At 49.4% G+C, this 11,325-nt stretch overlaps 1 long non-coding RNA gene across 1 annotated transcript; it reads right to left on the bottom strand.

Annotated features, from left to right (window-relative positions):
* Window positions 1–384: 384 nt before the first annotated feature.
* On the bottom strand, window positions 385–10,968 carry LOC111773898 (uncharacterized). The gene is made up of 3 exons (XR_011439661.1): window positions 10,358–10,968; window positions 6,303–9,484; window positions 385–6,155 (listed from the first exon to the last, which is right to left on the bottom strand). It is a non-coding gene; the product is annotated as an uncharacterized lncRNA (long non-coding RNA).
* Window positions 10,969–11,325: the final 357 nt, after the last annotated feature.

Genomic DNA, 11,325 nt, shown 5'->3' with positions numbered 1-11,325 from the left:
TCCAGGATTGCTGTCAGCACCAGAGCACATCGTAGGTGCTCAGTCAATGCTGGCTCCCGTTGCTGTCATTCTTGGTTATTGACATTCTTCTTGCCCAAGTTTAGATCAGGAACTTGTTTTCTGTGTTTAGCCCAGTCATCCACTTGACACCTGGCACGTTATCGTCAGTCTTTAAATGTTTCTTGGGTGTTGAGAAGATGGAATGGATACAGATTTTCTGGTCTTTCTTTGTCGCTGCCTTGAGCACTTAGCCCTTGTGGGCATTTTATTGCTGTTAGCTGTTAGTCAAGAAGGAGCTTGAGAGCCAAGAACAAGGACCTTCAGAGGTTCTGAACACCAGCTCTTTGAAATGTAGATGCAAATAATCCATAACCAATCTATAAATCAGAATTGGAGTGAGTTTATTCTGAACCAAAATATGAGGACTAGCTTAGCCCGGGGCCTTGCTTCCCCAAGCAAAGAAGGGCACCAAAGAAGTGGGGTGCACAGAGTGGTTACATACCCTCAAAGAGCATGTTTCACATATGATTGAAGTGTCCCTTTTACGATATTCATGAGAATGCCTTGTCTCACGTCACAGTGATTGATGGACACAGCAGGTAGCAGATCTGCTGTCTTGGTGGACACAGCAGGGTGGCAGGTCTGTTGTTTGGAGCTTAGTGGTCACAGGTGAGCGCAGCAATCAGTTCCTAGCCTAAGGAAAGACGCCTATCCTTAAGGAAATGGCAGTGTGGGGGAAGATGCATCTTTATTTTAAGGCCATTTGTTCTTGTCTTTGGGACATAGGAAATGCTTCAAGCAGATATACAATGCACGCTCAACGGCCATGTCAGACCCTTTTGGAAAAACAAAGTCAGGCTGAATTAGGTTTACAACAAATGTCTTCCTCATATACTCCAATATATCATATTGCTTGCCATATCTATTTCTCAGCAACTTTCTGCTTCAGTTTCTCTGTGTGGAATATCAACCTCCAATTTCCATTTGGGGGCAGGGGACAAAGACCCAGGGCCAAGACAGCAGCCAGTGGTGTGATTGGTTCCAGGGCTGCATTCTGAGTGGAGGAGTGGGGACCTAGGGTGGCCAACTGCATTCTCTCAGACAACGTTGTGGGAAGGACTTGCTGCTTTCTAGACTTCTGCGATCTCAGTTTGTGAAGGATGGGTGGAAAAAGCTTGGAGAAGCAAGGGTAAGCATGGTCACATGGGCACCTACCCACAGTCTCTCAGCGAGGGGAGCGGTGGGGAGGCAGAGGTTGGGCCGGACCAAGGCCTCAGGATGGCTTGACTGCACCTGCAACCTGAATCCAAGGTGCCTTCTTCTCAGCCTTGAGGTGAGGGTAGAGCAGTCCCTTCCACAGGTCTGGTCAAAGGACTTTCACAAGGATTCTGTCCTTCTTATCAGCACATCTTGGCGTGTCCTTGCTGAAGCTGGCACAAGGAGTCTTTGCCCTGGGAGCCATCTGTTAAACCCCCACTCCAGTGATGGTGGGGTTTTTGCTCGTGTGTGTTTGGGTGAGGGGAGGATGGGGAGCAGGAATTGTGAAGGGCGAGGCAGTGGTGGAAAGTCCAGCGTCCCGCCTGTCTTGGCGGTCCCAGGCTTTGATAATGCCAGTGGCCGAGATAGCTGCTGAACTTTCAAGCCTTCCTCTCCCAGAGCTGGCGGCTCAGCTTTCATCTCTGTTTGTGGCCAAGGACAGGGACATGGGGGCCAGCACCCGGGCTGGCTAATGAGTAATTGGGAGCCTTGTCTGTGCGTGGTCAGGATGTGCCCCAGGGGCGACCTTGAGGTTGCTGGGGCAGGCCTCATCCATCCTGAAGCCTGGGCCAAGGCCAGGGGCCTATTTCTTCTTTGTCACCTCTGCTACTACCCCCTCGTAGAGTCAGTGTTATGTCCCCCAATCCCCCACCCACCTTCAAATAAATGCTCTAGTTTGAGTTATTTATGAAAGTTATTCCAACGGCTTTCCTCCTCTATTCTGCTTTGGTTACAAAGAAGAGAACTACGGTGCAATGGAACTCTGGCTTCCCCTCCCCCCCCCTTACCTCCTTCCTCTCTCAACCCTGAGGGTTTGTACAAGTCCCCCTCCAGGGAGGATGAACAAAGCCATTGAGGGGTCAGGAGCACACCTTTGTGAATGGCCACGTCATCTTGATCTTCCTTCCTCAGGTCAGATAACTTCCTTCCCTTCTCTACAAGGGCCTTGAATGGCTGCCCAATAGGAGGGGTCTGTGCTCTTAGGGATGCAGTCAACAGACTTTCCACCCAGAGCTCTTTGCTTCCTCCTCCTCTTCCTCAGCCTACTGTTCACATGCCTGCTTTGTGTGGGAATCTCTTCAGGTGTGTCTGTCACTTGCTTACAGCTATGGGGCCCTGGTGCAGTTACCTACACTTTCGGAGCCTCTGGTTTTTTTCTCTTCTGTTCAAAGGGGCTACAGGACCCCTCAGAGAGCTACAGGGGAACCACAGCAAGATGGCAGATGTCAAGTGCTGAACAACGAAAAGATAGTGCTTCTGTGTTTTGGAGCCACATGTCTGTCCTCCCTACTAGCAACTCGGCTCTCCCCGCGGAGAGAACTCAGTAGCATGAAATACTTGAAAAATGTCTTCCAGATGAATGAATGAATACATGAATAAATGCATTGCTAATAGCAGTAAATACATGTGGGCATCTGTTCTCTGAGAATAAATCAGTTCAATGATTATGGAATCTCAGAGTGCTGCAAAGAGTTGAACCAGGCACGTGCAAACCGTGCCCTAAAACAATCGAATTGGGCCTTAAAAAGTATCAACACTTTCCTGTTTTATTTTGGTTTACTCCTTAGGGAGATTAATATTTGAGAAAGAGCTCTGGCCACTGACAAAACTTAATTTTGTTTTACATCTGTATTATGTTCGGTATTCGATAAATTTCTATGGAATGTACAAAATGGATGAACGACTGAGAAAAATTAGCCATGAGCAACGGCAACAATGCTCATTCGGGCTGTTGGGGTTGTGGCTGCTTCTCGGGGATCTAGGTACCAGCTTGTTGTGTGGTCTCACTACACCTCTTACCTTCTCTGCCTCCATTCCCCCATCTGAGCCGTAAGGCAACATAGACCTCAATCTCTGTGTCTCCTTACAGTAAGGCTAGAAGGCTTATTCTGCTAGGAACATAGGCCTTCCAGCAACTTCCTCGGCCAATCTCACGTGAACATGTTCACTTATCTTTTCGGGGCCTCTAGAGCAAGCAGAGCGGAGGGCGGCGAAGGAGAGGAGGAGGAAAAATTAACTGGACAAGTCATCCCAGGGCAGGGAAGCCCAAGAAAGCGCCTTTATCTCCATTCCCGCTATGCTTCATTGACTTCATTATTGTCCTGTCTCCAGGACGGGGTCCGTTCTCCACTATTGCACAGCTAGGCCGTCTCCTAGGGGCTGGGCCTGGCAACACAGAGCAGAAAGGGGCAAAATACCAGTGGATTAACTTGCAAAGCTGTCCCCCTGCCCCTCCTGCTTTAAAGCAGCTGTTCCTTCAGGAAATTCTAACAGGCCCCTCGGAGCTGTGGCTGGGAACTGTGGCTGGCAGGGCTCTGGGTGGCTCAGCCCAAGGGGGTTGCTTCTCAGCCGGGAGCCGGAAGTTCGAGACGGATCCTGCGGGGAGTTCCAGGAGGGCTCAGTGCCTGGCTCTGGAGCTTGAAACAGCTGCTTGGTGAGGGCAGAAGCTCAAATTGTACTTCCTCCAGGAAGCCTTCTGGGATTACCCCAGCCAGATGTTCTCTTCCCAAGTTCTACAGAGCTTCTTGTTCCTTTTGAAACACTTAATCCTCTGTCTTTTGTATTCCCATTATTGCAAATTTCCCTCTTACTAGTCTGGGAGCTGCTGTCGGGAAGGACATTGATCAAGTTTACTTGGGTCAGTGGAATGCCTAGCTGTGCCAGTCCTGCAGGAGGCGCTTACTGAAGAAATAAACAGTCATGTCATGTGTCCTGGCCGTCTCACCTCTCCAAGGTGTTTGCTTGTGTTCCTCCCTTTTGTACCTTCTAGGGTTGGAAGGGAGACCGGGAGAGTGGAGGGAACAGTAAAGCCGTGTGTGCGTGGAATCCCAGGCTGTGAGAGCGGAGCCCCTGGCTCTGGAGGAAGTCCCGCAGGGAAATGATCGGAGGAGCGTGAGGCTGAGTGGGATTCACATGGTACTGACCCTGGGATCCCCATGTCCAGTTTCTTGGCCTGTCCTTGTGGTGAAGTCACACTTCCTCGCTCTGTGAAATACTAGCTGGAAGGAACCTGCTTGTTCCAGCTCCATTTTGGGCTTCCAGGCGGGAGACCCTGACTAACTTTACAGAGGCAGCCTGGTGAATTGAACAGGATCATAGGTTCTAGAACCAGACTGCCTACACGCACCCCAGTCCCCACTAAATAGCTGTGGAAATTTAAGCAAGTTACTTAACCTCTCTGTGCATATGCAAAGAAGGAAAATCATAAAAGATACCTCATAGAACAGTGAGGATTAAAGAACTTAATATGTGTAAGACTCTTTGAATAGCGCCTGGCATTACTCGCTGTTTCATGATGAAAGCATCGAAATCCTCGAGTTCAGAACCACAACTTACAATCCTAAGTGGCTAAGGTATTGGTTCCCAGCAACCATGCCTGTTAATCGAAGGAAATTTTCCTGGCTCCTCACTGAATGCAAACACACTGGAAATCCACCCTCTATCCCCATCACCAACCTCTGAGCTTTTTCTCCGGTGACCCCTGACCCTGCCTAGGTCAAAACATGTAGGCGCAGCCCAGGGAGAAGACCGGCCGCTTTGGCCCAGGGAGGCCTGACCCTGGGTCAGCCTGGACAAACACCTGCCTTCCGGTGAGGAAGGGCGATAACATTCCTGAGGCCTGAGTGGGCGGTACGGGTGTTGGCGGCAATCCATGCTGCTCGCTGCCTCAAACCATTCATCAGCTGACCAGCCATCCCGGCAAACTTTCCGCGGCCCTGCCTCGGGGAGGAGAGTTTCAGGGCCTTGGCACACCACTTGTCAAGCCCGTAGTTAAGTCACGTCCCTGGCTGTGTTAAATGCCAGGTCTGACTCTAACATCTCCCTGAGCTAGAGAATGGGTGAAGGAAAGGGAGCCGAAAGCCTGGGGCGGGGTGAGTCAATGGCCAGGGCCATATCAGAACTCTTCTTCAAAGGTATATAGGTGAGGGGCTGGTGCACAGAACTATTTCAGAAGGACATCCAGTGGAGCTGTTGATGAAGACCTGGGTGCGAAATAAGACATCAAACGCCAGATAGCGAGGAAGCCAAGTTCTAACAGAATTTAAGCTATTATTTCATTTAAGGCCTGAGTTAGGTGCTGTTCATGACCTTCGCTGCAACCCTATGAGGTGCGTTTGAGGAAACTGAGGCTCCAACAGGTGGGGTGATGTGTCCAGTACAGTCACACAACTCGTAAGTCGAAGCATTTTGAACCCAAGTCTCCCGAGTCTGACGCAGTGCAGAGTCCACTGTTCACACCTGTTCGTTCTGGAGGGATCTTGGAGCTCATCCTGCCCAGCCTCTGGCCAAGTGAGTTTGGCAGAACTCACGAGATGCCTTTGGAAAAAGGGTTCCATACAAGCCGTTTGCCGAGTGGAGACTCATGCTGCCCATTAAAGGCTCTGAGACTTCCTGCATCATGGACCCACTTAACCCAGTGTTTCTGAAATGTATTTAACCAGGCTGCCTTTTTTCTTATAACAATCATTAACCTCCCACGGAACTGTCCTTTGGAACCTGTCTTGGGATGTATTAATCGAATCCAACGCATTCACTTATTGAAGCGCGAAGTGGGGAAGCGGCTCACCCGAGGGCAGCAGGCTAGTTAGTGGCAGAGCTGGGACTAGAACCCAGTATTCCCGAGCCCCAGCAGAGCTTTCCCTTCTACAGCTGTCTGGCAGTGTTCATGAACTTAGTACAGACCCAGTGGGGACCCAGAGTGAGGAGAGGACGTAGACCTTTGCCTGTGGAGAAGACTGAACACAGACCATGAAAAGGTCTCAAGAACTTTTGCAGCAAACGTATCAGCAAAAACACCCCTTCGAGGGCAGCGGGACTCACGGCTGCTGAAGAGGGACGAGATCGAAGGAAGCCTTATGAGTTGCACTGGAGGATTCTGGGAAGGATTTCTGAAAGATCTAAGTGTGGAGACAGATTTTGAGAGGCCAAGTCACTTTTGGAAGAAAAATAATTAAATGTCAAATGTCAAAATGATTTTGCTCCACCTCCTGCTGTTGTCATGACGAATATTGGTAAAGGTTAGCCGACCCTCCACGGAGCTTTACCTTTTGCCTCCGGATGGACCGGTTGAGTTTCTTACGTGGATCTTCATGATCTACCACAACTTCCTTTGCTCCTGTGCAAGGCATCAAGGACTCAGGGGCAACAGCAGTGCACTTGGAATGAGAAAAATCCGTGTCTGAGTCCTGGCTCTGTGATTTGGGGTCCTTCAGTTTATCTTTCTGGCTCTTAATTTTCTCAATTAAAAAAGAGAGGATTAGAGGCCCAGCCCCGTGGCCTAATGGTTAGGTTTGGTGGCCCAGGTTCATGGGTTCAGATCCTTGGCACAGACCTCCACCACTGGTCAGCCATGCTATGGCAGTGACCCACATACAAAATAGAGAAAAACAGGCATAGATGTTAGCTCAGGGCGAATCTTCCTCAGGAAAATAAAAAAAAAAAAAAGAGCGAGAGAGAGAGAGAGAGAGAGAGAGAGAGAGAGAGAGAATTAGACACAAACGTGGGTCCACAGACAGGCAGCATCAGAATCACCTGGGTTAATTAAAAGGCTAGATTCCTTTAGATTTATTCCTGGGCCCTGCCCAAGTACTGATGAAGCAGAATTTCCAGGGACCCATGATCTTAACAAGGGCACTAAATATTTCTGATGTGGACTCAGGTGTTGGAGCTGCTGGACTAGATTCTTTCTGAGCCCTCTCCAGTTCTCAAATGAGTTAAGTTTACTGAATGTCAGTAGTCTTGTCCAGAAATGGAGATATTAATACTCACCTCCAAGTATTATATCAATGTATCAAGAACTTTCCAAACTCTAAGATTGCCTGCAAATGCATAATATCAATATTCTGATCAGGAAATTAAAAATCTGTGGGATTTTTCTACCTAGTACTGCACAAAAGCTTAAAATTGACCTGGTCCCAAGCACAACTATGAAAGAGCTGAAGCTTTTACTTGGTCATATTTTTTAACCTTTTTAAGCTCCCTTAATCTTCCCTTACTTTTCCAGGTTACTCAGAGGGAAAGCTGCTAAAATGGTTTACACCAAGTCAGCATTTCCCAAAATGTATCCTGGAATACTAACAGGTGTTAGGAGAAGAAAACATGGAGGAGGTTTCTGGATCAACTACGTTTGGGGAATGCTGTGCTAACCAGGTTTTGCTGAGAATCTGGGAGGCTTTCCCATGCTAATATGAAGCGTGAATCTGCAAGAAGGCAAAAGTGTGATTAGCATTGCTAAGTGTAGGTGGCCAGGGAAACCTCTAATTGAGGGCCATCTCTCAGGATGAGGACAGTTTTGCGGTCAGGTTCCAGCCGTTCCATGTCTTATTCCTCCTAGGCGCCCTTCCTTTTCGAATCAGGACAGCTGAGAAGGCAAGCCTCCCTTCAAAGCAGTGGTTCTAAAAGCTGACTGTGCATCACCTGGGAGCCCCTCACAGCTCCAGATCCCTGGGTTCCACCCCGGGCACACTGACTCAATCTGCAGCCAGCCCCAGGTCGTCTTTGGACCTGTGATTGGGAATCCTCCAAGGAATGAATCACTTCAGGCATCTAAGTGGGAGGAATTCTCTTGGCTGAAGTGGGTAGAGAGGGAGGAAAGATGGGCCTCCAGCACTCCTTAAATTGCATCAGGTTGTCAGGGCATAAGCCATCTCTTGCGAGACTGGACCCTCCCTGAAAGATGGGAGGAGGCGTCTCAAACGTCCTCAGACATCCCTGAAATCTGGCGACGTGGACTGTGGCTTAGATGCGATCATGGCCTCCTTGTGTGGACATGGGTCAATCTCATACCCTCTCTGAGCTTCACTTTTCTGCTTGCAAATTCGTCTTACTCATATATGCCTTGGGCCCTTCATGCGGATATGGTAAAACGAATGAGGCAATAGACAGGGCTGTGTTTTTGGCTTTTCCAAAGACACTGCTACTGAGGCCAGTATGATGATTGTTCCGGGTTTTACTTCTACTAAAAACCAGCGTTTGAGATGGTGACTAAGAGGCATAACCATTCTCTTTCCTTTCAAGAATCTCTGAGATATCTTCATACAGTCTGCAACAGTGAATCAATGTTTATTTTTAAAAAAATATTAACCAAAGCATCTGTGAAACAACCGGGTCTGCCGTGGGCAAGATGAGGCGGAAACCCCAGACAACTGTCCCGGTCAGTCAGACCCTGCATTCCCAGATCCGGGGTGGGGATTATCTGGAAAATTGCCTCAGCTGTCCATTTCATTTTCAGTGCTTGCTCAATGCGCCATTGTTAAACATTTTTTAAAATCTTCCAGCCTGCCACTAAGATTCGGGGTTGTGATGGTCCACAGAATGGAAATGTGGAAAGAATTCCATTTTTTTTAATGCCTAAAGTCCGCTGGATTAAACTAATTGGGGTAAGACAATGCCTCTCTCAAAGAAAATGAAACTGGCTATGAAGCCGCTATTTACAAAACACCCAGCATGTGCCAGGTATCAAACTAGCTCCTTTTCTAAATGTTATCTCATTTAATCCTCGGAACTACTTTTCAAGTTCCGTTTAATTACTTTAAAGTAGATAAGTAAGAAACTGAGACCTGGAGACGTTAAAAAAAAAACTGCTCAAGGACCACACTTAGCAAGCAGAAGAGCCAGGGTTTGAAGACCAGTCGCTTTCCATTGCATTTGTTACTTTAATTCCTAGCTCTTCTCTTCCAAAATTTCAATCTTGTAACATTAGAAATCTCAAGGAGGAATGACATATTCTCATTCTTCTTCCGTATGGAGGCAACACAAGACATGGAAAGTTCTTAATTAAGATCTAACTGTGCAAGAAGAGCAGAACCCAGGTGCCCTACAGCCACCGTTAATGGTCTTTGCATTGTACCTCGTTTCCTGAAACCAAAAGAGAGACTCAGTCCTACCACATTCCACAGCAGGCTGTTTCTCTGTGGAGTCCTGGCAAGGTCTTTCCTGGCACAGGAGTCAGGATGCCCTCAGGCAGGTCTGCTTCTCTGGTTTTGCCTGTTTGGAGAGAAGGGTCCCACAGCGGTCTTCCAGCTTGGGATGACATTCTGCAAAGCAGGCTGGGAAGATTCCCACGAGGTCTGCTCCCTGAATATTATTTCGCAGAAGCTCAGGCCTCTGTGGTTCTCTACCACACGCTGGAAAAGGCCTCCTCCTCAGCCACCCGGAGAATTCCCGCTTACTCTCCTCGCAGGGCGGCCTCCCCGCATCCCCCCTAGTTTGGGGTATGAAGAGGATACTGTAAGAGAGAACTCAGTTAAAGTCCAGTGGGGAAGGGTCGCAGTGAACCTGTTCTTGGAGGATTCTTCGAGGAGAGAAAGAAGAGGAAAAAACTGTCTGTATCTGTACGTGCAGAAAGGGCCCCATCAAACCTGACGCTTTGTAGGGGAAAGAGGACTTGACGTGCACCCGGGGGCCAGGAGGATGTGCCCCAAACTGGCAGGGGCGTTTCCTTTGGGGAGAAGAGTGAAGAACAGGACACAGGCAGGGGATCAGAGGAGACTTTAGGCTTATACGTGAAGATTTCATTTTTAAAAAGGACAATATTTACATGAAGAGGAAGAGGAAAAAGAAGGGGGGAAGGGGAGGGGGAGGAGGGAGAGGAGAGAGAGGGGTGGACTAGGAGTGGGAGGAGGAAAGGAGCCCTGTTTGATAATAAACAAGCTTCTGTCCCTAAGGGTTAGCTTTCCAATCCTGGGCTTTTCAAGAAAAAAAGGGAAAAGCCAACACTGCAGATCCAGCACTAGGGCCGAACTCGACGGTGCCCAGCTCCCCCTCTAGAGAGGGTGAGGGCCTGTGCACGAACATATAGATTGAATGGGAAATTCTACCCCATCCTAAAGGGTGGACCTCAGTAGTCTCACCTTTGAAAGGGGAATAAGAATAACTTACTTGTCTGAAGACAGGAGATGGTCGTTCCACTCACGGAGGGGAGAATACATTTCCAAGGATGGATACATAAAGAGCTTCCATGTGCCCTGTTTGAACAGGTACCACCCTATTCCCCCAGAAAGGTACCTCAGGCAAGACAGTGGCTTTCTTCCCTTGTGGGTCCACTTACCCCTGAATAGAACCCTGGCACCCTACCTTCCAGCCCAAGAGAGTCCCGTACCTGGCACATCGCAGCTTCCCCAGGATACTCCAACTCTGTGTGTGCAAGGTGTTTCAAAACTGGAGCCATCACCCCCACAGTCTGTGGGATGTTCAGAGGACCTGGCACCAGAGGAGAGGAGGCAGGCAAACTGCCAGCCCAAATACCTTTCCTGAGGCCCCGCGGAGGGGGAAACATCAGTGGGAGGGCAGGTCCCACTCAGGTTGATAGCGTCAGAGCTGGAGGGCCCGGACCACATTCAGGCTGATAAGAGGAAAGTCTGCATGTAGCCACCAGCCCAGGCAGGGATTCATTTGCTTGGAAACTCAGGGCCCCCAAGAATGGGTGCAGCTGTGTGGTTTGCCTCATGGTCACAAGCTACCTGCCAGGTCTGGGAGACTGCCCTGCCCTGTGAGGGTAGTTGGCTGGTCCAGATGCTGCAGTTCTTGCCCTGAGAGGAGGGTGGTGTGCCAAGGGGGAAGCCAGTGCCAGGGAGGGCTGCTGTTGTCCATGTGCTGCACCTGGCACGAGCACACTGGAGCCCAAGGCCCCGGGCCCAGGTTTCTTATCTACGCCTTCCAGAGCTTGCTTTTGCCCAGGACTCCCACGCCTCTCTCAATCCTGGCGGTCATCGGCACCCGTTGCTTTGTGCAGTGACGGCCTCTGCTCCTGATTCAGACCCTGCTGAGCCTCCTAAGGAGGTGAATCTTGTGGGACTGGGGTCAGGATGGCTGAGTGTCACTCCCGTCTTGGCTTTAATTTGCCATATGTTTTGGGAAAGTCACCTGACCTGCTATACCTTGGGTTCCCCTAGCCCCATTTAAACTCCTGGTTTATGAGCAGCAAAGGTGGCTGTAGAGACTCTGCCAACCCTGAGCACTGAGCAATGAGAAAACAGGAAGAGCAAACATTCAGGGCAGAAACCAAAGCTGACGGTGCTAGTGGGCCCCAGTGGCCACTATCTCCTTCTTCCGTGGAAACAGAATCCT

This window comes from Equus caballus, chromosome 6 (assembly GCF_041296265.1).
Source record: "Equus caballus isolate H_3958 breed thoroughbred chromosome 6, TB-T2T, whole genome shotgun sequence".
NCBI lineage: Eukaryota > Metazoa > Chordata > Mammalia > Perissodactyla > Equidae > Equus > Equus caballus.
The sequence above is the reverse complement of the archived record's forward strand: the minus strand, read 5'-3'. Positions and strand labels throughout refer to the sequence as shown.